This window comes from Glandiceps talaboti, chromosome 19, assembly GCF_964340395.1.
Source record: "Glandiceps talaboti chromosome 19, keGlaTala1.1, whole genome shotgun sequence".
Classification (NCBI taxonomy): domain Eukaryota; kingdom Metazoa; phylum Hemichordata; class Enteropneusta; family Spengelidae; genus Glandiceps; species Glandiceps talaboti.
Window position 1 is genome coordinate 15,445,306 of NC_135567.1, and position 27,829 is coordinate 15,473,134.

General features: G+C 33.0%; 1 long non-coding RNA gene across 1 annotated transcript in view; it reads left to right on the forward strand.

Annotated features, from left to right (window-relative positions):
* Positions 1 to 3,873: 3,873 nt before the first annotated feature.
* Positions 3,874 to 27,829, forward strand: part of LOC144450337 (uncharacterized) — a 43,813-nt gene continuing 19,857 nt past the window's right edge. Inside the window, exons 1-2 of the long non-coding RNA XR_013482233.1 lie at positions 3,874 to 3,951; positions 20,371 to 20,509. This is a non-coding gene — a long non-coding RNA (uncharacterized LOC144450337). The remainder of the gene's footprint in view (positions 3,952 to 20,370; positions 20,510 to 27,829) is intronic.

Genomic DNA, 27,829 nt, shown 5'->3' on the forward strand with positions numbered 1-27,829 from the left:
TGCTTTGTTACAACAAAGATACTATATTTATTGGTACAACACTGAATTCAATACTTAGCTGTGCTATGGGTACTACAGGAGCTCCATTGATGGGTATGAGTAGTCTACATAAGAAACCCCTTACACAGGTAAGTTTAGTTTTGTCTGTTTATTTTATCTATCTATCTGTCTATTTCTGTCACTCTCTCTGCTCTCTCTCTCTCATATCATCTCAGCTCTCTGTCACTCTCGCTGTTGCTGTCTCTCACTCTGTCTCTCTGTTCTCTTTCTCTCTCTCTCTCTCTCTCTCTCTCTCTCTCTCTCTCTCTCTCTCTCTCTCTCTCCCTCTCTCTCTCTCTCTCTCTCTCTCTCTCTCTCTCTCTCTCTCCCTCTCTCTCTCTCTCTCTCTCTCTCTCTCTCTCTCTCTCTCTCTCTCTCTCTCTCTCTCTCTCTCTCTCTCTCTCTCTCTCTCTCTCTCTCTCTCTCATTGCTCTCAAAAGACTTTAAATTAATAATATATAGTAACTTTAAAAATGTTCCAATTATCTTTGTAGGGTCATTTTGATGACTGCAGAGCATTGACTATGTATCCAAGTAATACACAACAGGGTTTATTTGTAACGGCTGGATTTGATGGAATTATAGCAATGTTTGATGCACATCAACATCACACTGTATGGAGACATAACATCAAAGGGTCTAATATCCACTGTGTTGATATACACCCCAATGGTAGACTATTGGTACTAGGTGTACGTGATTCAAGGTGAGGGCACAGTTCTGTTTAATTTCACTTTTACCAGTGTGATTACTTCATTATTATTTGTAATGTTCTCATTACTTTATTATATATTTCTGTTATTATCAGTGTGCCCTCTATTGATAGCCAAATTTTGTTGTTGTGAGTAAAAATGAGAAAAACTGGCATTTCTTCTGGGTCACCTCATAGTAAGAGATAGGGGAACATCAAATTTTGGTGCATCACTAGAAATTGTATGCGTCAGTGGCACGTTAAATTGGCTTAGTGGTTATTGTACCATTCACAAGCCAGGTTTAATGTGTTTGAACGAAACTACCAAGGTCATCATAACTCATGTGTTTACATCCTGGGTTCTGGACAAGCTCCTAGTAGTCCTATCCGTTGATATCCCGTAATCCATTGCTGTCTTCTGGGGCGCCATGTTTACCTTATCACAGAGTTTACATTACATGTTTGCCACTTGAAGTGGATATTGTGACTCGCAACTTTTGAGGTGTTGATAATAATTATTCCTAAAAAGAATTTGCTGGTTCAATTTTATACGACAACATCCAATATGGCCCCCACTGAATGCAGCGCTATCTTGGAAAGTTGAACCTGAAGGTGTGGAGGTTGATTTTTTTTTTGTATGGTAGCACTGTATAGGAGTTTGGGGCTGTGTACAGTGCTCGATTGTCGAGTCAAAGAGTCTTGAATTATGCATAATTTTGGCCGGAATGCAAAAACAAAATGTACTTCCCACCATATGAGATCATTTTTGAAGACTGATAACATTACTGATAGATGTAACAGTGAAAGTCAGCGTCCTGATAATACAACTAATTAGCTCTGTTATTTCTCCTCATTATGCATACATGAAGTGCTGGAAACAGGTAAAGTGCTGCATGTAGATTTTCACCAGTCCCTAAGGAAATTGTTTTTAAGTCTTGCGTTCTTCATGATTTGAGTTTGTTCTTCATACTTAGTTTTGTAAATATCAATAGAACACTATGTCTATGAATGTTCTCAACCATCTACGTAAAAAGTTAATAACAAAGTAATTACAATATATTCCACTGGACTTGCTGTTGTGAATGTAAGAATAAAACCCATAATATCACTGAGTTATGTAGTTTTAGCTAATAAAACGCTTTCCATTCAGTTATTATGTTTTAAACATAGATGTACATTATTAACATAACTCATTGCTTTTTGCATATGTAATTAAATCATTTGCATATATAATTATATGGGTTTTTTATCTTTTCCAGTGTGAGTATCATCAGTATCAGTGGAACACATGATGTTACTGAGTTGTCTAAAGTCAAAGTCTCAAAGGATAGAATTACTTGTATCAAATTTTCACCAGGTAACACAACCTTTTATATCATTTTACTAATTTGCATATAGATTAGCTCATTTGCATAGTTAATTGATTTGTGGTTTGATATGCATGAGTAATTGTTTGCAAATTTGATCACTGAATGAAAATCATGATAATGACCAGCTTTACATTTTAATAGATTGAATTGCATAGTAATTGTCTGATTCGCATATTAAATTGAAATGTAAACAAATTGTCAAATTTGCCCTTCAATCGATTAAATTGCATAGTAATTGTCTGATTTGCATATTAAATTGAAATGTAAACAAATTGTCAAATTTGCACTTTAATCGATTGAATTGCATAGTAATTGTCTGATTTGCATATTAAATTGAAATGTATACTAATTGTAAAATATGTAGATTGAATTGCATAGTGAATTGCATATTAAATTGCATGGCATTATATTAATAATTGTTTGCATTGCATTTTAAATTGATTGTCAGTTATGAAGACTAAGTACCTCTTTATTGCTGTCTCGATAAGATTATTGTAACAGGATTGTCTCTGTTAGATACAGCCCCATTTTTTCTTTCATCGAAATAAATTTTATGTTTACTATGTTTCTCGTGTTCTTTCAGATGGTGAATGGATTGCAGTTGGATGTTATGATCGCATGATTTACATTTTACAAGTTGAAGACAGTGGGAAGAAAGCCGAATGTGTTGGTAAATGTAAGGGACACAACAGCGCCATCACAGGTCTAGATTGGTCAGTGGATAAACCATTTGGTAACTACATCTTACAGAGCAGTTCAGTGGGATTGGAACATTTCTACTGTAAGTACAGATGATGACATCGTTACAAGTACAGACAGAAAGGTAGACAGACAGGTAGACAGACAGACAGACACATTGCAGCTGGTTCTGTATAACATTTCATTTTAACCAGTTGTTTTGTTGATACAGATCAAATAGCAAATAGCCTTACATCTACACAGACACAGACATACATATGTACGTACGTACGTCCATATATACATGCAGACATACATCATACATACATACATACATACATGCATGCACACACATACATACATACATACATACATACATACATACATACAAAGACAGACAGACAGACAAAATAAAAAGAACAGTAACATTTTGATTTTTTCACTGTGTTTGTTAATTTCGTAATACATCGTATGAACACTCAGATGTTATATTAATTTATTATTATTCATACACAGGGGATGGTGTCAGCTGTGAAAAACTAGAGAACCAATCAGAATTGAGGAATATAGAATGGGTATCTCACAACTGCCTCATGGGATATCCAGTAGCAAGTAAGTAAAAAACTAGAGAACCAATCAGAATTGAGGAATATAGAATGGGTATCTCACAACTGCCCTGTGGGATATCCAGTAGCAAGTAAGTGAAAAACTATAGAATCTATGAAGAGTATATAATGCATAGGATTAACGCTATCTTGCTAGAACCTCTATCATACAAGGTCCCAATTTCGGTATCTGAAATAGAATATTACTGTTAAAACGCGTCATAAAAACAGTGAATTTCTGATTTCTTGGTCGATACCATAACTTCCGCTCTACACACTCCACATTTATTACAATGTAGGCACACATGGGAATAAGTCAACCTTCTTGTTCTATTTTGACCCTCCAGTATGAAGTACAAGACTATTGCAGGTACCACCGAGAATTATAAAATCATCAAATGTGAGAGAAACTTTATTCAATGTTTGTTTGTGTGTAGGTATCCATGGTAGCAGCACAGAGGGTCCCATGTTGTATGCAGTAGACAGGTCATACAACCATAAACTGGTTGCCACGGTGACTGAGTTACAACAAATCAACTTGTACAACTATCCTTGCAGCAGCCCAGATGTAAGTCATATTTTTTTTATCCTAACGTTAGTATACTGCCCTCTCTGGCCAAACTAGGAAATCATACAGGGTGAATGAAAAGTAAAATATAGAAGTATTCAAATATTTGAATGATTCATACTTTTATTATTCATATTTTTTTCATTTTCAAATCTAATAATGATATGCGTGACAAAATCTGGTGTTTAACCTGCTCACAAAATGTGCATTCTTCTGTTCTGTCAATACAGGGGTTGATATTTATAAACTGGTTGTGTTATACAAAATGCTTATCAGTGTTTTGCAAAGTTTCTGTACAGTGAGTCTTTTTTTTTTTTTGCTGTGGTTTTAAAACTCTAGCTTGTAATAAAAACTAAGGGAGATGGTAAAATTTTTAATTTCTATGGACAAAGTGTACTTTCTAAGTTTTTGCTAGGATCTTAGAATGCTGATAACAGAGAGGGGAAATCTCGTAAAATTTACAGTTTCCTATACATTCAGTGTTTTTACTGAAGTTTTAGAACCAGGGTAAATTTGACAGTTTCAGAACCCTGGTAACGTCAATGGGGTGAGTAACTGACATTGAGTTGTCTAGAATAACATGGTAAACAAATATTTAAAAAATACCTACACAGTTGAAGTTGTTCATAATATTTGCCATTGACCTCAAGGTGACATTCTCTGTAGGCCATTTAAAAAATAATATTTGTTTCTCAAATTCATCTACAGTACTTTCCACTGAAGTAGTGGAGAGGTTAATATACAGTATAGACTTGAATAGTGATAATATTGAACCCAAAATTTTGTTGCTTCCATCTTTCTAAGCCGACTATTTAAATTTTGAAGATCTCCTTTGCAAGGCAAACTTGTCAAAGAAATAGCAATATTCTGTGTTTTTAAAAATTTCAATAAAAGGAGTAAAAAGATACAAACAAGATAAAGAAAATTCAATTCAGTTTATTTTCAATATATGAAATCAGTAGTACAAAAAATAAGTGGGTTTTCAGAATTTTCAAGGAAACATAAACTCAAAGTGAACAAATAAATTTCTATGAAAACAACGTCTTATATTACTCCGATTCAAAACTAAACTAAACACCAATATTTGGGTATAAATAAATTTATACAGAACAAAATTGACATCGAAAAATAATATTAGATATTATTTACTCTAGTACTAACACACAAAAAAAATGTGTGTTTCCAATAACCCCTTAAAGCTGCTGACCCTAAAACATTTTTTAAACATTTGAAATAAAAAGATAAGAAATTCTATCTTCTTGACCTTTCATGCACATCTGTTTTCTTTCCCCAGTCATATCTGGTACATATTTCATTAAACTATCACAGAAGGGGTATTCTTTCCCCAGTCATGTCTGGTACATAATTCATCAAACTATCACAGAAGGGGTATTCTTTCCCCAGTCATGTCTGGTACATAATTCATCAAACTATCACAGAAGGGGTATTCTTTCCCCAGTCATGTCTGGTACATAATTCATCAAACTATCACAGAAGGGGTATTCTTTCCCCAGTCATGTCTGGTACATAATTCATCAAACTATCACAGAAGGGGTATTCTGACCTACATTTTGTTTGGTTTTGATTTGAAACAATATTTTTCAAAAATTAAAACAGTAAAAAATTAAATTAAATTCTGACCAACGTACCTACCCTATCCTGTGAGGCCATGTTATCAGTAACACACAATTATTTTTGTTTTTGCCTAATAAACTTGTGGTTACAATACGCTTTTTGTTTACAAGAGAAAGAGTGAACAAATCTGTACAGAGGTCAACATTGATATCAAAAGTAGAACAGGATGTGAAAAGAGTCTGTTCAGCAAAATTTCATTTGTGTTAAAAAAGAGGGCAGAGGTAAACCTAATGACCTTTGAACTGCAGATATTGATTTGATTCTTGATGAGGTCAAAGGTCAATTTAGTGACCTTTGAACTTTTGATTGTATCTGTTCATTACAAGATAAAACCTAAAGCACTGTCAATGTTTTATCAATCTGGTTAGGAGGTGGTTGTCAGGGTAACAGATGAGACAGCTGGTAGACAGTCATGATGAGGCTACTTCATCTTTCGGACGCATAATATTGATTTCATCTGAAATTAAACAGAATATGTAAATTAGTTTCTTATTTTGAGTTGAGCTTTAATTTCATCTTTCGGACATATAATATTGATTTCATCTGAAATTAAACAGAATATGTAAATTAGTTGCTTAATTTGAATTCGAGTTAAGGTACTATTTCATCTTTCAGACACGTAATATTGATTTCATTCTGAAATTAAGGAAATATTTGAAGTTGGTTTTCCCTGTGTTTGTTAAATCTGAGTTCCCTACCAGTGTTTTTGTTAAGGGCAAAAACAGATAATATTGATTTCATTTGAAATTAAGCAGAATACTACCTGAGTTCCCCACCTGTATTTTTATTAAAGGTAGTAAGTAGGTAAAATCTACCTGAGTTCCCCACCTGTATTTTTATTAAAGGTAGTAAGTAGGTAAAATCTACCTGAGTTCTCCAGTGTTTTTATTAAGGGTAGTAAGTAGGTAAAATCTACCTGAGTTCACCAGTCATTTTACCAGGGTTCCCTACCAGTGTCTTTGCTAAGGGTAGTAAGTAGGTAAAATCTACCTGAGTTCTCCAGTGTTTTTATTAAGGGTAGTAAGTAGGTAAAATCTACCTGAGTTCACCAGTCATTTTACCAGGGTTCCCTACCAGTGTCTTTGCTAAGGGTAGTAAGTAGGTAAAATCTATCTGGGTTCCCCTATCATTTTACCAGGGTTCCCCTATCATTTTACCAGGGTTCCAACCAGTGTTTTTGTCAAGGGTGGTAAGTAGGTAAAATCTACCTGAGTTCACCAGTCATTTTTGTGAAGGGTGGTAAGTTGGTAAAATCTACCTGAATTCCCCAGTCATTTTACCAGGGTTCTCTACCAGTGTTTTTTATAGGGGTGGTAAGTAGGTAAAATCTACCTGAGTTCCGCTCTAGTGTTTTTGTTAAGGGCACTTAGTAGGTAATTTACTAGGGTTCATTACTAGTGTTTTTGTTAAGGGTGTTTCAAGTAGATGAAATCTACCTTAGTTCCCCACCAAAATTATGGTATAATGTATGGGAAACTATGCCAATTTTACCAGATTAACCACTTTCTGTTACCATAGTTACCAGCCCTTAATTAGCAAAAACACTGATGACTCTTGTATTTCATTCACTTTCACTAAACCACATATCAAGGGTCAGAGGTCATACAAGACTACCTGCAAGCTATTTCCCCAAGTCTCCAGAAATAATAAGTGAGACATGAAATATAATGGTTAAAAATATCCCTTTCTGATTACTTTCATCAATTATCAGTTGTCAAACATTTTAAGTATATTTTAAAGAAACTATTCACAGTGATAAACTGATATCAATGTTGAAAAAGACGAAATACTTGAACACTTGAAAGTTTTAGTTTTTTTACAACTTTTTGTCAAACATTAAGTATATTTTGGTTGGATTTCATAGAAACTATTCTCAGAGATAAACTGATATCAAACTAGAAGTTGAAAAAAACGAAAATTTTAGTTTTTTACAACTTTTTGTCAAACATTAAGTATATTTTGGTTGGATTTCATAGAAACTATTCTCAAACTAGAAGTTGAAAAAAACGAAAATTTTAGTTTTTTACAACTTTTTGTCAAACATTAAGTATATTTTGGTTGGATTTCATAGAAACTAGTATTTGAAAAAGACGAAAATTTTAGTTTTTTTACAACTTTTTGTCAAACATTAAGTATATTTTGGTTGGATTTCATAGAAACTATTCTCAGAGATAAACTGACATCAAACTAGAAGTTGACAAAAACGAAAATTTTAGTTTTTTACAACTTTTTGTCAAACATTAAGTATATTTTGGTTAGATCTCATAGAAATCTGGCTTTGAAGTGAACTGATTTCAAAATTATTACTGAACACATGACTAAAAATGAGAAATTTTCAACAATAAATTATTTAGGCCTACAAAAAAAAATTGTTTGGTTCCGGTAACATAACCCCACCTAATTTTTCACTGCTGACCCTAAACTTTTTTACATACTTTGTATTCGAGCAAGAAATAGTGGATGCAGAAACTGACATCAACAAACTGTTCTTCCAATCTGTAATGGCTGTGTACATGTGATGGGAAAAAACCAATAACACAGAGACTATATGGAAAATAACGGAAAACATAACTACCTGAACTAGACACGCACATGTGAAAAAGATAATATAAAATAAAATAAAAAATCTACCTATTCTAAAATTGAGCATAATCGGAACCACATAATCTTTTTTGTTAGGCCTTATCAGATGGTACAAGTAGGTCTGTGTTCAATCTAACATCAGATAGTGAACCTCTAGGGAATAAATGTAAGGGTTATAACATGTAGGCCAACCATAGACACAACCTGAACACTTCAATTTCCTAACATTCACAGAAATTCTCATTTTTTCATTAAAAAATTTCACTATCAGTGTTTATTTTAGATAAAAAGGATTTCAAAATTATTGAAATTTGGAAAAAATTGAAAAGAAATTTGAAGAATGGTTTCAGAATGATGTGTCGTACGATAATAATGAGGTTGAAAATCTTCCCTTTGAGAAATGAGGTTTTTGATGAACAGTTGGCTGAAAGCCATGTTTCTGCTTAGTTCTGATAATTTATGTTAACATACGACACAATGGAGAATGAGGTCATGGACAACTAAATTCAATTTCTAAGAAATACGCCCCCTGGAGGCAGATTATGGTAAGCTTCAAATGCCATCAACACTCACTGAATACAAAATTAAAGAAATTTAACCTCAAGGCAACGGTTTATTTATCCGTTGAAAAATCAAAACAAAATTTCAAAAGACTTTTTGGATAAGACGAGATTAGTTTTTGTCGTTAGACCAATTTTAGGAGGTTTCCTGTAAAGTAGTATTAGCTATTTAGTGTCAGGTGAGATTAGCGTGGTGTAAAATGCGTGTAGAAGGCTGATATTTGATTCATATTACTTCTTGGATCCAGAGGCTACTACATGTCGAATATTGAAAAAAGCAATGTCGTACTTGAAAATTCATCTGTTTTTTTGTTCACATTTAATCAAAATTTACATAGTTTGCTTTAATTTTTTACACTTGGAGACTGTTTTTTTGTATAACTAAATATATTTAGTCCAAAATAGACTAGAATTTGGGAAATTTTTTAGAAATTTTCATGATTTAGCCAAAAGTAGAACTACTTTCTGTTAAAAAATTCAGACTTGACTAAAATTTCAAAAATCATGAAAAAAAATGTGTTTGTCACCTTTATGTCTGCTGTCGGTAGTTCTTGAATAATTTAAAATTCAAAATTCTGAAATTGTAAACCTTCAGAATGCAAATGACAAAATTTTGAATTTTTGAGAACCCAAAAGTACATAGGTGTGATCCGTGACTCAATATTATTCCCTGAGGGAGTGAACTCGCCACCTTGATATGCCTGTTAGAATAATTACTGGTAACATGCTGTGTGCAGATAGCAGACAACACAATAAATTTAGAATTTTCAGACATTTTTTGACTAGGCCTAAAAAATTGTGTGGTTCCGATTACTTTCAATTTTAGAATAGGTGGGATAGGTAGATTTTGTATTTTATTTTATTATATTTTTTCTGTGCAAGCGTCTAGTTCAGGTTTTCCATTGTTTTCCAAATGGTCTCTGTGTTGTTTATTTCTTCCTATCACATGTACAGCCATTACATATTAAAAGAACAGTTTTATATTGTCTTTTTAAGTTGATGTCAGTTTCAGCATCCAATATTTCTCGTGAGACTTCACAATTTTAGTGATTTTATTTTTTTTAAATCTTGAATATGTAATGAAAAGTTTAGAGTCGGCAGTGAAAAGCTAGGTGGGGTTGGGTAACTGGAACCAAACAATTATTTTTTTTAGGTCCTATCCACCCAAAAAATTTGGAAAGAAAACACTAAATAGTGCTGTTCTTATCTTGCTTCATTATAAAATTAAATCTAGGGTAAAAGTACCAAAAAATAATAAGTAGATTTAATAAAATATTGTTGACTCGCATAATAATTGTAATATTTTGATCTCAAAGTTCATTTTATTTTTTTATTCAATACAAGAGGGACAAAGTTCCTGTCATAAAAAAAATCAGAAATGGATATTTTCAATTTTGACCTCAAGCTTTTTGTAAGAAACTATTGATCACAAGAATGTTTTTTTTGTGACAATTTTGAAGAAAACATGCACTTTGAAAATGCCTCCAGGTACATTTAGAAGCTAATAAATACTACTTTTTTGAAAATATTCCCCAAATTGAAAGCAGTTTGCACATTATGTTATCTTATCAGTGGAAGCCGACAGATTACATAGAATTATTCTTATAAAACCGCGAGTTTGAAGGTACAAGTAGTTTTAGTATAATGAAGTAATGTCTACTATGCGTATGACGATATGACTTTTTCTAAAGCTTTGGCAGACGACTGTTTTTAACAACAAAATTGTAATCCAAATCTGAACTGAATTTTGTGAAAGAAAGACTTACAGTATTAAATTCAAGGGATTTGAAAAAAAAATTCACAAGATGATAAATTTTTGCTCTGGTAGATAAAATTTCAGTGTTTGCTGGAGTCTGCATTCACCACAAAGAAATGAATTGGTCCCCAGATGTGTTGCAACTCAACTAACAATGTGATAGAAACTATCTCACTAAGATCAGCTGTTTTTCTGCTCCTTCAAACAATATTTCATAGTCTACATTTCATTTGAAAAATTTTAATCAAAAGTGGCAGGTTTTATTTTGTGCAAGTGATATAAGTCCAACATATAGCTGTCGGTTTGTAAATTTCTCAAATTCTTTTGGCTAAAATGTGCAAATGTAGGCTCGCAACATGTCTGTCGTTCACTTCATAGTCTTTACATGTTCTTTTATGTCAAAATTTTGATCAAAAGTGTCAGGATTTATTTTGTGCAAGTGATATGGTCCAGCATATTGCTGTCGGTTTGTAGATTTCTCAAATTTGTTGGCGCATTTTTGCAAAAAATGTGCAAATGTAGGCTAGCAACATGTCGGTCGTTCACTTCATAGTCTTTACTGGTTCTTTACATCAAAATTTTGATCAAAAGTGTCAGGGAATGAAGACTGTGTTGGACATATAGCTATAAATTTGAAAATCTTTACATTTTTTGTTGCATTTTCGCAGGAATATGAAAATATAAGCACTCGACATGTCGATCATTCACTACATAGTCTGTACTTGTTTTTTATCTCAAAATTTGATCAAAAATAAAAATAATCGACATAAATTTTGGCTGAATAGGTAAAATTATTCTGGTATATGATGTATTTAAATTTAGCATAATTTTGGTGGCAAAGTATTGTATGTTGAAATGTAACATCAAATAGAGAATTTTCACACACAAAGAATTTTTTTAAATGGTAAAATTTGAAATATTACCTTATACATGCCCCTAAATGTCCAAAATAAACATACAATTTACTGAAATTAGTTGAAATTTGAAAAATTGACTGAATTGGCGGCAAAATGTTGTAGGCTGACTACTTGATATGGGTAGTCTATTAAGATACTTGTATATGATTGAATAAATTTGTTTCTAGTGCCCAAATAAGGTAGTGTTCATGATTGCCTGATTGCAGTACTTGATTAGCAATCTCACTGGCAATGTGGCATGCCAGCTGTTATCTCATTCAACATAAATTCTTATTTTATTGGTGATTTTTACTTTTAATTTTTGAACAAAAACAGTATTTCTTATCTTAATAATTTATTTAATAGTTTTGATCCAAAATTAATCCAAAAATTTAACATTTTTTAGGAAATTACGACAATTTTTGGTTAAATGAAAAGTGACATTTTGTTAGGTGTGATTGAGGTCACAGAATGAATAGAGTATGAAATCAGTATTCTACCAGCTTTGTTTGATTTTAATCTTATTATGTCTGTGTCAATACTACCACCAGCTGTGATTTAACTAGCTACAAATTCACTTTTATTTATGATGAAAATGTTGTCTGCTCACAATTTGTTAAATTTTTACTCAAGAAAAATTTTGCGAGAAAAGTATGCAAAAATTTACATAATTTGAGGAGATAGAATTCTATACTTTATGTTCCAAGTAAGCTTAGATGGCGGGAAAATTTAGAATTCATATTTTAGTGACAGTGTCTCATACAGATTACATATCTCTAATGCTAATTCAAAAATTTTAAAAACCAAAACCAATCATGAGTGTTTTTGGCGGGGAAAATTTAGAATTTATATTTTAGTGACAGTATTTAAAGTATCAGCTGAAGGTTATACATCTCTGTTGTGAATCATAAATAATTTTACCAAAAAAAACCAAAACATTTTACAACGCAAGAGAGTATTTTGGCGGGAAAATTTAGCATTTATATTTTAGTGACAGCGTTAAAAGTGTCTCATAAAATTACATATCTCTGTTGTTAAATCATAAATTTACCAAAAATGTAAAAAAAAAAAAAAAAAATACAAAAACACCCTAACCAGCCATGAGTGTTTTTGGCGGGAAAAATTTAGAATTCATATTTTAGTGAGCGTTTTAAGTGTCTTATATAAAGATTACTACTGCCGTTCATATTCGTAAAAAAATGTACAAAAAATGTTTTAAAAACTCAAATCATATTACTACTCAGGACTGTTTTTGGTGGAAAATTTAGAATTTATATTTTAGTGGTAGCTGAAGGTTGCATATCATACCTATGTTATTGTATATTCACAATCTATGGGATTATACTGAATATATTCACCCTATTTCTCCTGGTTGTAGATTTAGATTGATATATGTGTAAACACTGCACACAAAAAGGAGCTAAATTCCATGAATGAGTTGTCATAGCAACAGGACACTTGCGTTGATAATGTATACAATACCCAGGTTATACACAATGACTGACTCTATTTACGACCGTTTTACTGAAACTAAGCAAACAACGCCGTCTGACTCTGATCGGACAGTTTTGGTGCGGTTCCAAGAAATCTGAATGGGTTTGCAAACTAAAAATAACACTTTTGTTGCATTTGTTGTGTTTTTGTTTGAAAAAGTACCGCTGCCCATTCTTTCAAAAATATTTGAAATAATTGTATGAACAGAGATGTGAATGACCTCAGTCAGAGGTCAATATTTGCATATGTAAATAAAGAGGGCAATATACTTCATATAGGTCCCTTTAACCCTATCAGGTCACAAATTTGATGTCTGCGATTAGGTCAAAAACTGTGATACACAAAAAAATGCAAGTGTGGTACTTTATTTGTGGTTGCTTTAGAATACATTTAGATGTTAGTCACCAATAATTTTCTTTGTTTGGCCAAGGAAAATACAAGTGACCTGAGGGGCCTTTGTCACTACGAGTTGCTAGACAAGTAGTGACCCCCTTAAAAGGTCACGAGTATTTTCCTGCTGAATGAAGAAAAATTTATTGAAGAATAGCATAATTATACCAGCACCAGTAATATCAAAGAAAAATCAGGGAAACTAACGGCAATTTTGAACACAGCAGAATCAGTGATGTAGACACGTGTTGTTGTGACATAGAATGACCAGAGTGTATATATTGAATATTTTTTGTTCTAAGTGGATTGTGCATGGTAGAAACATACTTACATACATACATACATACATACATACATACATACATACATACGAGTCAAAACGTTCAGAATTGCCATTACTTTCCCCAATTTTATATATATACAACTCGGTGACTATCAATCTGCTAAGAAAGTGCTCTATACAGCAGTGGCAGTACTACCAGAGAAAGAGTTCCAGTACTACCAAAACTATACAAATAGTGAAACGGTCCGTAGTGTAATTCCACTATGTAATATCAGACTCGTCTTCTTTCATTTTTATGTATATATATATATATATATATATATATATATATATATATATATATATATATATATATATATATATATATATATATATATATATATATATATATATATATATATATATATATATATATATATATATATATATTACTGGCACTGGTATAATTATGCTATTTTCCAACATTTCTTCATTCAGCCGGAAAATACTTGTAACTCAAGAGTTGTCGCAACTCGTAGTGACAAAAACTCTTAAGGTCACTCATATTTTCCTTGGCTGAAAAAAGAAGAATATTGGGGAATAATATCTAAATATTGCAAATATCAACAAAAAATTATGGTACAATTCAGTTTTTAGTCAAAACATGTATTTAGCTGAAGTGCTGCGTCGAATTTTATGTAAATTTTTGAATCACGTAAAAAAATGTGTGTCAAGTGTTCATTGTTTTATTTTGTCATTACAATGGGTCCCTCAGAATCTACTTTGGGCTAAATTATAAAAATTTCTAAAAAATTTCCGGAATTCTAGTCTATTTTGGACTAAATATATTTAGTTATCCAAAAAAACAGTCTCCAAGTGTAAAAAATCAAAGTAAACTATGTAAATTTTGATTAAATGTGAACAAAAAAGCAGATGAATTTTCAAGTATGACATTGCTTTTTTCAATATTCAACATGTAGTCTCTGGATCCAAGAAGTAATATGTATTGTATCAAATATATGTATGAGTGTTAATTACTTGGAAGGTATTAATCTATGAGACGTACTTTGTTCACATTATTCAGTCCCCAGAAGATAGTCTGTTTTGTGAAAATCCTTTTTAAGTTTGCAAACTCTAGCTTAGTACTGTATCTTTCTGCATCAAAAATCTGTGGTACACATGCAAGTTTTATCTCTGTTTCTGTGACAAAATCTACAGGGTACGCAAGCTGATAACTATGTTTTCGTGTCAAAATCTGTGGTACTCAAGTTTATCTTGGTTTCTGTGTCAAAATCTACAGGGTACAGAAGCTGATAACTATGCTTCTGTGTCAAAATCCATGGTACGCAAGTTTATCTTGGTTTCTGTGTCAAAATCTGCAGTGTACAGAAGCTGATAACTATGTTTCAGTGCCAAAATCTGTGGTTCTCAAGTTTATCTTGGTTTCTGTGTCAAAATCTGTGGTTCTCAAGTTTATCTTGGTTTCTGTGTCAAAATCTACAGGGTACAGAAGCTGATAACTATGCCTCTGTGTCAAAATCTGTGGTTCTCAAGTTTATCTTGGTTTCTGTGTCAAAATCTACAGGGTACAGAAGCTGATAACTATGTTTTCGTGTCAAAATCTACACCATGCAAGTTTCATCTAAAAGCTATCTTTTATTGATCTTTTTCTGTGTCATAACCCATGGTACACAAGTTTTTAATACAGTAGTATCTCTTTGTGTCAAAATCTGTAGTGCACTCCGGGGGTCATTTCTAGTTATAGGCAACGTTAGTTGAAATAATTTTATCACGTAACCTGAATTGTGCATATGTTTTGGATTTGATTGGCAAATTAAATCCTTGTCTATAGTAAACTGAAATCAATTTATACATGCACCAAGATTACGTGCTATAATGTGAATATATTAAACTTTCCCGCCACTCTTTTAGGGGATTGAAATTTATCGTTTGTTAAATTTTTGAAATGCTTTATGTAAATTTTGAACTGGGATGACAGATTTTGTTTAAACTAATAAACTTGTACCAAAATAAGAACTTTCCCGCCACTTTCTTAGGGGATCAAAATTTATTGTTTGGTAAATTTTTGAAATATTTTATGCAAATTTTGTACTAGGATAACAGATTTTCTTTAAACTAATGAACTTGTATCAAAATAAAAACTTTCCCGCCACTTTTTTAAGGGATGGAAATTTATCTTTTGGTAAATTTTTTAAATATTGTATGCAAATTTTGTACTACGATAACAGATTTTCTTTAAACTAATGAACTTGTATCAAAATAAAAACTTTCCCGCCACATTTGGGGTCAGTCCAGAGACTTATTGTGGTGTTATTACGTCAAGAAGTTGTAGCCTGCAAGTTGGTGTGTTACTATTTCAAGTAGCTTTATAGAGGCTCTTGAGATAATACATAACATCAACTTGATCAAGTCAACGCTCTGGTTCGGCCTAAAAAAAATTGTGTGGTTCAAGTTACCCAACCCCACCTAGGTTTTCACGCCAACCCTAAACTCTTTTTTTTTACGTATTCGAGAATAAAATAATAAAATTGCGAAAATTGTGAAGTCTCACAAGACAATATACAACTATTCTTCCAATCTGTAATGGCTGTACATCTGATGGGAAGAAACCAATAACATAGAGACCATATGGAAAACAACAGAAGACTAGACACTCACATATGAAAAAAAATAAATAAAAAAAAATAAGATAAAAAATCTACCAACCCAATTATTCTAAAATTGAGGGTAATTGAAACCACAGAATTTTTTATTAGGCCTTACTACCATAGTAAATTAGAACAGTACTGTAGCTGGGATTCCATGTCTTAATCTATCGCTATGGTATAACAATAGGGAAAATGTGTATAAGTAAGTAACTATGCACTTCAAACAAAGTTTTATATGTTTTCTGATAACTTTCTCTCGTAGAGAACTTAACAAACAAAAGAGACACACTTACAAAGTAGTACAGTGAACCACTGTTTGTCAATCCAACAAATACAGGTGTGCAAGGGAGTCTAAACCAGTAGTTTCCCCTACCCTTATTGATCCTGACCCCCTAGCTAGATTAAGATCGACTAGATGGTCTTACAAGAACCCGTGCCAGGTGACACAAGTAAAGCAGCTTCTAGGCTAAGAAACGAGACAGAACTAATCCTCATTGAAAAGTTCTCAAGCGTATAATAATAACTCAGACACGCACAACAAAAGTGCTGTGTTGTTGTGACGGCTGGCTTTTATGAGAGTGAATGGATCGTTTGAGTTCATAGGTCCCTTTCTTAGTAGTATTATAAAAAGGCGTCCAGACAGCACATATAATGGAATTCATTCAGAGTTTACATTACCTGGTTTTATGCTGTTAAAGGCAGTTAGTAGTTAAAATCTACTTGAGTGAACCAATACCGTCCTTATTATTGGGGGTAGGTAAGTTTTCAGGTCAAAGGTTACACCTTAATTTGTGGGTTTTTGTAGTATGTAAATTATGATGGGGGGGAAAGACAGTTTCTGAATTTGTCAACCGTAAGATGTAAACTGTAGGTGTTATTCTGAGGTCAAAGGTTATGCCGTAATTTGCAGTATTTGTATAAATCATAATGGGGGAGCAGACAATTTCTGAATTCATCAACCGTAAGATGTAAACTGAAGGTGTTATTGTTAGGTCAGAAGTTACCCCTTAATTTGCTGAATTCGTGAACTGTAAGAGTTATTCTTAGGTCAAAGGTTACGCCTTAATTTGTGGTACCTAGTATAAATCGTAATGGGGGAGCAGACAATTTCTGAATTCATAAACCATGAGATGAAAACAGTAGGTGTTGTTCTGACGTCAAAGGTTATGCCTTAATTTGTGAGTATCTGTATGAATCGTAATGGGGGAGCAGACAATTTCTGAATTTGTCAACTGTAAGATGTAAACAGTAGATGTCATGCTAAGGTCAAAGGTTACGCCTTAATTTGTGGTAGCTCTATAAATCATAATGGGGAGCAGACAATTTCTGGTCTCGTAAATCAAAGGTTAAAAGCAGTACCTCACCTTTTTATGAACCCACTTCTGAAGTTCTTCATGACAAATATCACCTTTTCCTTCCTCATAATATAATGGAAGTTTGCTTTTATAGACACCAATTTACCTACAAGAAAATATTTTTTTTTTAAGTTCAGTTATAGTGTGTAGAAACAGTGGATGTGGAAACAGACATCAACTTAAAAACATAATATAAAACTGTTCTTCCAATCTGTAATGGCTCTACATCTGATAGAAAGAAACCAATAACACAGAGACCATATGGAAAAGAATGGAAAACATAACTACCTGAACTGGACTCACATATGAAAAAAATATATAATAAATAAAATAAAAAATCTACCGACCCCATCTATTCTAAAATTGAGTGTAATCGGAATCACACAAATTTTTTTTATTAGGCCGTCCAGAAAAAAAGAAGAAATTTATTTGAGATAGGTTTTCACTTTTCAGTTGGAGAATGTACTGAAGTGAAGTGAAGTGGAGAATTAAACAGTATTGCATGGTTTCGTCATTGTACATTCAGGGCTCGAAATTAACAGTAGTTCCATGCCCACAGATTACCAATTCTTGTCATGGTGCTACCATAGTTTAAGTAGCTGGTAGTCCACTCAGGTTACCACTGATTATGTGATGAGGATGGAAGATTTATGGACATGAAAGTAATTTAATAACGCATTTCCAATAGAGGAAATCTGTTTTTAAATCAGGAATATGAGACTACAGGTTAATTTCAAGCCCTCACATTAGTAATATGCCTACACATTGTAATAATACACTGGTAACCGGGGCAACCCAGTCTTAGGTTTACTCAGATAGACACAAACTAAATCTATTGTTTTTCAACATCTAGATTACAAAAGTGGGTGATAGCAGTTCCTCTGATCTGTTGTGCGATTCTAATCACCCTGTGATCAAGAGAGTGTAAACATTGGAAGTCCCAAAACAGCACTGCAAGTTCAGGGAACTCCAAATAAACCTAGTTTTCAGAGACGCCTTCCTACTGAGACTATAATTAAACCAACGTCCATTCAATAGCTTATCACTGTTGTATCAACATGTTGTGACAGTAGTTTTAGTTTATGTCTATCTTATAAAACTGAAGGTTTGATTACCAGAGTAATAACAGGAAATTACTGCAAAAGTAGAGACACTACGGTACCATGATGGTATTAAACTAAAAAGAATCAAAGCGGTTGCTAATATTTTTAGACATCTCTCAGCGTAATGGTGCCGTAGTTCTTGACATATAGTCACTATGCATACTGAGACCAAAATTACGAACCTCTTGATTTTTCACCGACTAGTGGGTATTATATGTTGACGTATTGTTTTCATATTAACGTGACAGTATGCGTTCAAATTGTACGACTTTTAATTTTTCACCAACTAGTGGGTATTATAGGTTGACATATTGTTTTCATATTAATGTGACAGTATGCGTTCAAATTATACGACTTTTAATTTTTCACCAACTGGTGGTGGGTATTATAGGTTGACATATTGTTTTCATATTAACGTGACAGTATGCGTTTAAATTGTACGACTTTTAATTTTTCACCAACTAGTGGGTATTATAGGTTGATGTATTGTTTTCATATTAATGTGACAGTATGCGTTCAAATTATACAACTTTTAATTTTTCACCGACTAGTGGGTATTATAGGTTGACATATTGTTTTCATATTAACGTGACAGTATGCGTTCAAATTGTACAACTTTTAATTTTTCACCGACTAGTGGGTATTAGAGGTTGACATATTGTTTTCATATTAACGTGACAGTATGCGTTCAAATTGTACGACTTTTAATTTTTCACCAACTAGTGGGCTGTTAATAGCTTGACGTATTGTTTTTATATTAATGTGACAGTATGCGTTCAAATTGTACGACTTCTAATTTTTCACCGACTAGTGGGCTATTATAGCTTGACATATTGTTTTCATATTAACATGACAGTATGCGTTCAAATTGTACGACTTTTAATTTTTCACCGACTAGTGGTGGGTATTATAGGTTGACATATTGTTTTCATATTAATGTGACAGTATGCGTTCAAATTGTACGACTTTTAATTTTTCACCAACTAGTGGTGGGTATTATAGGTTGACATATTGTTTTCATATTAACGTGACAGTATGCGTTCAAATTGTACGACTTTTAATTTTTCTATTGACTAGACAGACCGATATTATGGTCATTCTTGGTGCTATGATTTTTTTCTCAGTGTGATGGAATATGTTCAACTTACGACATACGTTCAACTTACGAGACTTTTGATCTTTCACCAACTGGGTCATTATTATGACTCTAGTCAATTATTTTCCTTTCTTTGCACTGTGACAGTACACGTATGCGTTCAACTTATGAGACTTTTTATTTCTTGCCAATTGGGACATTATTACGATTCAAGTCAATTATTGTCATTATGTACGCTGTGGTTTGTGTTTGATGTGACAGTACACGTATGCGTTCAACTTACGAGACTTTTGATTTCTTGCCAAACAAATTGTATGTGTTTTGTCATTATTACGATTCAAGTCAATTATTGTCATTATGTACGCTGTGGTTTGTGTTTGATGTGACAGTACACGTATGTGTTCAACTTACGAGACTTTTGATTTCTTGCCAATTGGGCCATTATTACGATTCAAGTCAATTATTGTCATTATGTACGCTGTGGTTTGTGTTTGATGGGACAGTACACATATGTGTTCAACTTACGAGACTTTTGATTTCTAGCCAATATATGTTCAATGTTACAATTAATTAATTGATTAATTTGGAATTAATTAATCTTAATTTTCCTTTCATTTCAGGCACAAAGTAAAAGTTATAAAACCAACAATATTGAGACCATCAATATAGGATTTGTTTACGACAACAGTTACTTAGTAACGATTTGCGGAAAGGACACCTGTATCCTCCAGTGGAAGATTGCATCGTCATGACGATAAAGTAAGTCATGTGTTTCCATAGTAACCAATTATTTATTTCCTTATTGTGTGTTTTGGTCGAAGTTTAACTCTAATAAAGTGATTTATAGTCAAAAATATATACAATTAGACACAAGAGATTTGCCCTTGCAATACTGTTTCCATGGTAACAAATTCCATGTGTTTTGTCAATGTAATCTAATTTGCTGAATTTATCATTTAAATCAACATTGTTATTATCATGAAAGCATTGCCATGGTAACAAGCAATAATTGCAAAACGAATCACTTAAACCAATGTCACAAAGTGCTGTAGACATTTCTGTGGCAACACAATATGGTTTCATTTTTCCATTTATCTGAGCGTGTTAAAGATTTGTTGCCATTATTAAGAACATATATTTGTGAGAACTTGTCCTGCTTCCATGGCAACCTTTTAACATCAAATTCTGTGTTAATGGAATGGGGAATCGTTATCAAAGAAATTATGGAAAGGTTGGCTTTACTTTACATTTTGTATGCCCTAATTAATTTCAATAATGTATTCGTTTTGAGACTTTAGTATTGATTAAACTGTATAAGGCCAAAAAATAAAAAAGAAAGATTGTTTCTGGTCATGACAGGTTGTTTTCAAAAAATAGTGAGATGATGCGATTTTTTTTTTTTAATTCTCAACAAACCTGTCAATCAATCTACTATTTATGGCAGTTTCTATTCTTTTTATTTAATACTTTAGAAAAAAGTGTGTATGTGGGGCAGAAATCATTTGCTTGTTCATGATTGGCTCTGTATTTATCTTCACAGAAGTAGGGAAGGTTATATTTGTGTTTCCCCACGATTCTGCAGACTGCATGGGCTGGACAAACATGAAAAAAAAACGATGTGAGGGTATTTAAGTGATGCATGTGCTGACCAGAAACAATTCTTTTTTTTTATCTGGCCTCATCCATATGGCCACTTTAATTAAATGTTTCGTACATAAGTGCTGCAATATAATTTACGCCCAGATACTAACTTCTGCTATCCCCATCTTTAAGAGTTATAATGAAATATTTTTTCCCTCTGATCCTGGCGTAGAGGGTGTTTATAATTACAATTATTTCACTGGATTTAATATAAGGTCGGTCAGGTCGTGACGTTCGTAAAAATAAAAAACTACCGTACCTGCACATTTTATCGTTTTAATTACATGTTTTGTTGATATTCTACCATTTTTAGGTTAACCCTTTCATGACTAGAGACGAGTTTCATATAATAAGGGGACCCAATTTATATGAATATTTTCATAATTACAATAATATTACTTTATTAGGAAGTAACATTTCTTTAATTCCAGTCTAAAATGAAGTTGATATATGCCAAAAACTTACATAAAACAAGAATTTTGTCCAAACAATAATGGCGGGAATGTTTTCAGTATTGAAGGGGTTAATGAACCGGGTTTGAAAAGAAATCATGTGGGTTGAATCATAATAAAACTCACTCTCAATAGACCTAAATGTGGCATTATAATGTTACATCTTGATATATGTACACATGGGGTCAAAGGTTACATGGGGGTCAAAGGTTGTCAGGTGTACGTGTATGTGTACATGCATACGATGGCACCCAACCCGTCCTATATTCTAAAAAGGTAAACTGATATTTGGTCATCCGTGATATTTAAATGCTTACCAACCAAAGCAGGTCAGGTTAAAGTCATTCTTTCAATGTCACAGGAAATATATAAATATAGATGTACTCATAGGCGTACCGAGATTTTGCTTGGGTTCGTCACACTTTGAAGTACTTCTATAAGGCGTATAAACAAAATTGTGTGGTTCTGTTTATATTCAATTTTAAAATAGGTGGGGTAGGTAGATATTTTATCTTATTTTTTATATATTTTTTTGTCATAAGTGAGTGTCTAGTTCAGGAAGTTATGTTTTCTGTTGTTTTCCATATGGTCTCTCTGTTATTGGTTTCTTCTCATCAGAAGAACAGTTTTATATTGTCTTTTTCAGTTGATGTCAGTTTCCGCATACACTATTTCTTGTGAGACTTCACAATTTTCGCGATTTTCTTATTTTTTTCTCAAATATGTAAAAAACCAAGTTTAGGGTCGGCGTGAAAAGCTAGGTGGAGTCGGTAACCGTAACCAAACAACGTTTTTATTTGGCCTAATGTAGAATATTATAATTTTCAGTTTTTGATTTTAAGGTGTGGACCTAAAATCAACATCTCGCAAGAAATAGTGAATGCCGAAACTGACAGCAACTTAAAAAGACAACATAAAACTGTTCTTCCAACCTGTAATGGCTGTACATCTGATGAGAAGAAACCAATACCACAGAGACCATATGGAAAACAACGGAAAACATATCTACCTGAACTAGACACTCACATATGAAAAAAAATATATATAAAAAATGAAATAAAAAATCTACCTACCCCACCTATTCTAAAATTGAGGGTAATCGGAACCACACAATTTTTTAGTAGACCTTACGACAATTCTACTAAAGTTTTATAAACTCAAGTGTTTTTCTGAGTGACTTGTGAAATTTCTGCCCACAAGCAGTTGTCATTGTTTGAATGATCAAAGTGTGTTTTTCAACAAAAACCGTCCACGGAGGGGGTATAGCAAAGTAAATAGAAGACTTTCCAACATGCATATATTAATATTTCATGAATATTCATATGAAGACAATGGAGGATTACTTTGCAACCAATCAGGTTCCACATTACAACTACTTCATGTTACCTGGATAGTGATTGGATGATGTCAAAACTGTATCATTTGGTAATATTTACTTTGTGGCCAACATGGCTATTTTATATAATTGTCTACATTGACAACAGAATTATACCAACGACAATATTTATATTCAAATTAGTTTACAATTTTCCAATTTTGGACAAAACGTTTGAAATCTAAACAGAGACCAAAACAGAGTCTGATAGTTCTTAAAATTGATGTCTTATATATAATTTTTGGGTAACCATGGTAACAAAAACAAAATGGACTAAAATTAACATTTTTCTGTTTACAGTTTTTGGATCATTTTCTGCATATTATTTTGAAGGGAAAGATAAAAGTTTTGGTTTTTGGAAAATGCCCATAAATGTAAACACCATGCACAAATCGGTTCTCTGTCTGAGGTCGTGACCCCAATATGTAGCTTATCTTTTGTGGTGGTATTTATTTTCTTTTATCAGTGAAACTTTCAAGTACGGCTGATAAAAAGTTGGTATAAGTGTGTACCTTGTGGATGTATGAGGTTTGTAACAGCTATCGTAAACGTCACAAGATTAGAATGAACTCTGTATGCACCTATTCTCATCACCGCGAATCTCGTCGTATGCACGTACGGCTCACCGCCGTTACAAGGTCTCATTGTAGCGAGACAGATAAACACAAAGATTTACGAGTTAGGTGCACACCCAGAATTAACAGCAAAGTTATGGGTGTGTTTAACAAAACTTCCACATGTTAAACTATAAAAGCCCAAACTGCAATTTTCAAATAAACTCTAATATCGTTATAAACTTTTGTTCCAAACAGTGGAGCAAAAAAGTAACAAGTACTTGAATTTTTTGACTCCACACTGTTACTTCATTCTGGTTTAGTAAACAGGGTTACTATCCATTCAGACTTCCGAGTGTGTGACATGGAATGTTGAGGTCGTTGACTATCTGAAAGAGTTTGTAAAATATTCAACAACGTCCTGTATAAAACTGGGAATACCACTAAATGTCCCCCTCTCTGTTACCAGGGTTCTAAAACCTTAGTAAAAACACTGAATGTATAGGAAACTATAAATTTTTATCAGATTTCACCCTCTCTGTTACCAGGGTTCTAAAACCTTAGTAAAAACACTGAATGTATAGGAAACTATAAATTTTTACCAGATTTCACCCTCTCTGTTACCAGGGTAAAAATACTGAATGTATAGGAAACTATAAATTTTACCAGATTTCACCCTCTCTGTTACCAGGGTTCTAAAACCTTAGTAAAAACACTGAATGTATAGGAAACTATAAATTTTTACCAGATTTCACCCTCTCTGTTACCAGGGTAAAAATACTGAATGTATAGGAAATTGTAAATTTTACCAGATTTTACCCTGTCTGTTACCAGGGTTCTAAAACCTTAGTAAAAACACTGAATGTATAGGAAACTGTAAATTTTACCAGATTTCACCCTCTCTGTTACCAGGGTTGTAAAAACACACTGAATGTATAGGAAACTGTCAATTTTACCAGATTTCACCCGCTCTGTTACCAGGGTTCTAAAATCTTAGTAAAAACACTGAATGTATAGGAAACTGTAAATTTTACCAGATTTCACCCTCTCTGTTACCAGGGTTCTAAAATCTTAGTAAAAACACTGAATGTATAGGAAACTGTAAATTTTACCAGATTTCACCCTCCCTCAGTTACCAGGGTTCTAGAACCTTAGTAATAACACTGAATGTATAGGAATTTCATCCTCTCTGTTACCAGGGTTCTAAAACCTTAGTCCTTAGTAAAAATACTGAATGTATAGGAATTCCATCCTCTCTGTTACCAGGGTTCTAAAACCTTAGTAATAATATTGAAAACCACACCAAAAAAACTCAGGACTAAATATGTGTCAGGAAAACCATATATTTATATAAACGTCAGATATTGATTAAGCAACCCTGCCACTATTTTTTTGATTAATTTGAGATTGATTGACAACAAATAACTGTGTTATCTCTGTAACTGCTCAACTGCAATGTACGAAAATAATTCAGCGTACTATATTAAAGTAGCAACCAAGCTATAACGTTAAGTAACCATAGCGATAATGTTATTTATTTTCGTAATTTATCACCTTTTTGCTAGAGTGACTGCAATAGTTTCATCTCAGCTTGGCAGTGTCTCATGATTTACAATATATAAATCACTGTATGTACGCTTGCCATGTAGAGACAAAATCACAACTTTTTTAGTAAAATATCGTTTAGTAACCATAGCGATGTTACATATTTTCCTGATTTATCACCTTTGCTAAACTGATACTAGTAAATCTTAGTTAAATTACGCTACCCTATGCGTGTTCTGAGTGATGCTGAGGAGGTGAGATTTCTATGTACTAATCTGACAGTATTTTTAGTTTCATCTTAACTTACATGTAGTTCTACCTCTGAACTTACAACATATAAATCACACATACAATGTGAATATTTGCATTCTCTCTGTAGTAGATACAGCTAAAATGATGTAGGCTTGGTGTTTTTCTCATGGGACATTACAGCTAATACATCATTGTGGCTGTAATGTCCCATGAGTGAAACACCAAGCCGTCATCATTTTAGCTGTAACCTGACTATTTTCTGACAACAACTGAAGACCTGAGAGATTTGCATGTACATTTCTGATTAATAGCTTCATCTCAGATTGGTTATAACCCCTCAACTTAATACAAATAAATCACCTTGTGTGTAGGAGAACTATCACAGATTCAATAAAGTTACGAGACTATATATATTCCAGAGCACAGCTGAGGAGCTGTTAGATTTGTATGTACTTTTCTGATTGTAGTTTTCATCTCAGCTGTAGTGATACCTTTAAACTTACAACATATCAATCATGCATACAATGTCTGAATATTTTCAATCGTTCTCTAGAAGAAAACCTGACTATTTTCTGACGAGGAATGAGGGGGGTTAAATTTTCATGTACTTTTCTGACTCAATTTGAAGGTCGGGTCGGGTACCCAGAGGAACCAAATAATTATTTTTTTTGCTTTAGTTGTAACTGAACTTAAAACATTTAGAATTTGAAATAAAATAAATTAAATGAATTAAAATTTGAGTTTAATTAATTTTAGTTTAATAAACCGGTATTTTATATAGTTAGAAATGCATAAGGAACTTGTGAGACAGTCCGAATAAATAGATGTAATCTGATGTTTCGAATACATGGTTATATCAACATTTTTAACCAAAATGATAAATTTTACTAAAATTTTGATTTAAAAGTTTCAATATAGAACAAAAAAATTCAGCTCTTATTCTGTCATGGAAACACCAGTGGGTAAAATAATTCATTTCAATCATCGTAGAATAACATTGAAACAGTTATCATCTTTGGCATTTTGCCAGGAACAAAGCAAACCCCTATTTCACAATCAGACAGTCCTATCTCTTTATATAGAACAATAGGATCAAACCATTTATCTGGTGAAGTGGGGGTGGATAGTTAGTTCAAGTTGTCCTTATAGTTCATTGCACTCTATATTTTGTGTTTCAGCGTAGATTATGCTGGCAACAGACTTTGTAACCAGACACATAAAATTTTACGATATGCTATCACAATAGTGACTAATAATATGGTAAATTTTACGATATGGCTGTTATTTTGCAAGTGGCAATATAATAATGTAAGAGAAGCATCATTTTGTAACAGTCTAGTAATTTCGTAAAGACAGTGTCCTCATAAATTGTCGTTTATGTAAATGTGTCGTCATTGATACGATACATGTAGTCCTTCACTATATCGTCATTCATAGTACGATAGTTCATCTCTGTATCACTCAAAATCTAGCATTTTTGTATAATCATCAATACGATATTGTGTGTGTGCGTGTCTGTGTCTGTCTGTGTCTGTGCATGTGTCTGTGTGTGTGTCTGTGTGTGTGTCTGTTATTATCTTATTGGCATTTTCGTAAAACAATCGTACAATAGTTTTTCATCATGTCACTATCTATAGATGTTTTGCAAAAGATATTTTCCCAAATATCCTGAATTGTCAAATATAACAGAGTACGTCAACTTTGCAAGCTAATAGCTTCAGGCCACCACACACGTCAGTTAAGGCAGCTGTTGTGTTGAGTTTAATAGAAGCAAAGAAAGCATCTCTTTGTACCCATAGTAGTCCAAAGTGAACCTTGAAATGTATGTAGTACAACTACCACGCCCACCAAACAAAGAATCCTCAACATGGTCATCAAAAAATGTGTGAATCGACATTTATCACTAACTAGCTATAATCATAGTCACACGTAGTGCACTAATGATGTGTGTCCAAAGTTGGGCTATCTATTGTGTTCAAGGTCATTCAAGGTCAAGCCATTCAAACTTGATCTTAGTTACACTCATATGTTCTCTGATTTATACTCCCGTCGAGGTCCTTGTCAACTTTGATACAGATTTGACACAAATACTTCCAATCTAGTCTGGATGCCAACGTGGTCTCTAACCCTGTTTGTCAAACTGATTTGGTCATAACCAAAAAGTTGTTCACATAAATGAGTAAACCCCAACTGTTAGAATGACGTAAACAGTGTATAAGTAGCATCCTGAGTTGACAAATATACCATATTTGGACATAAA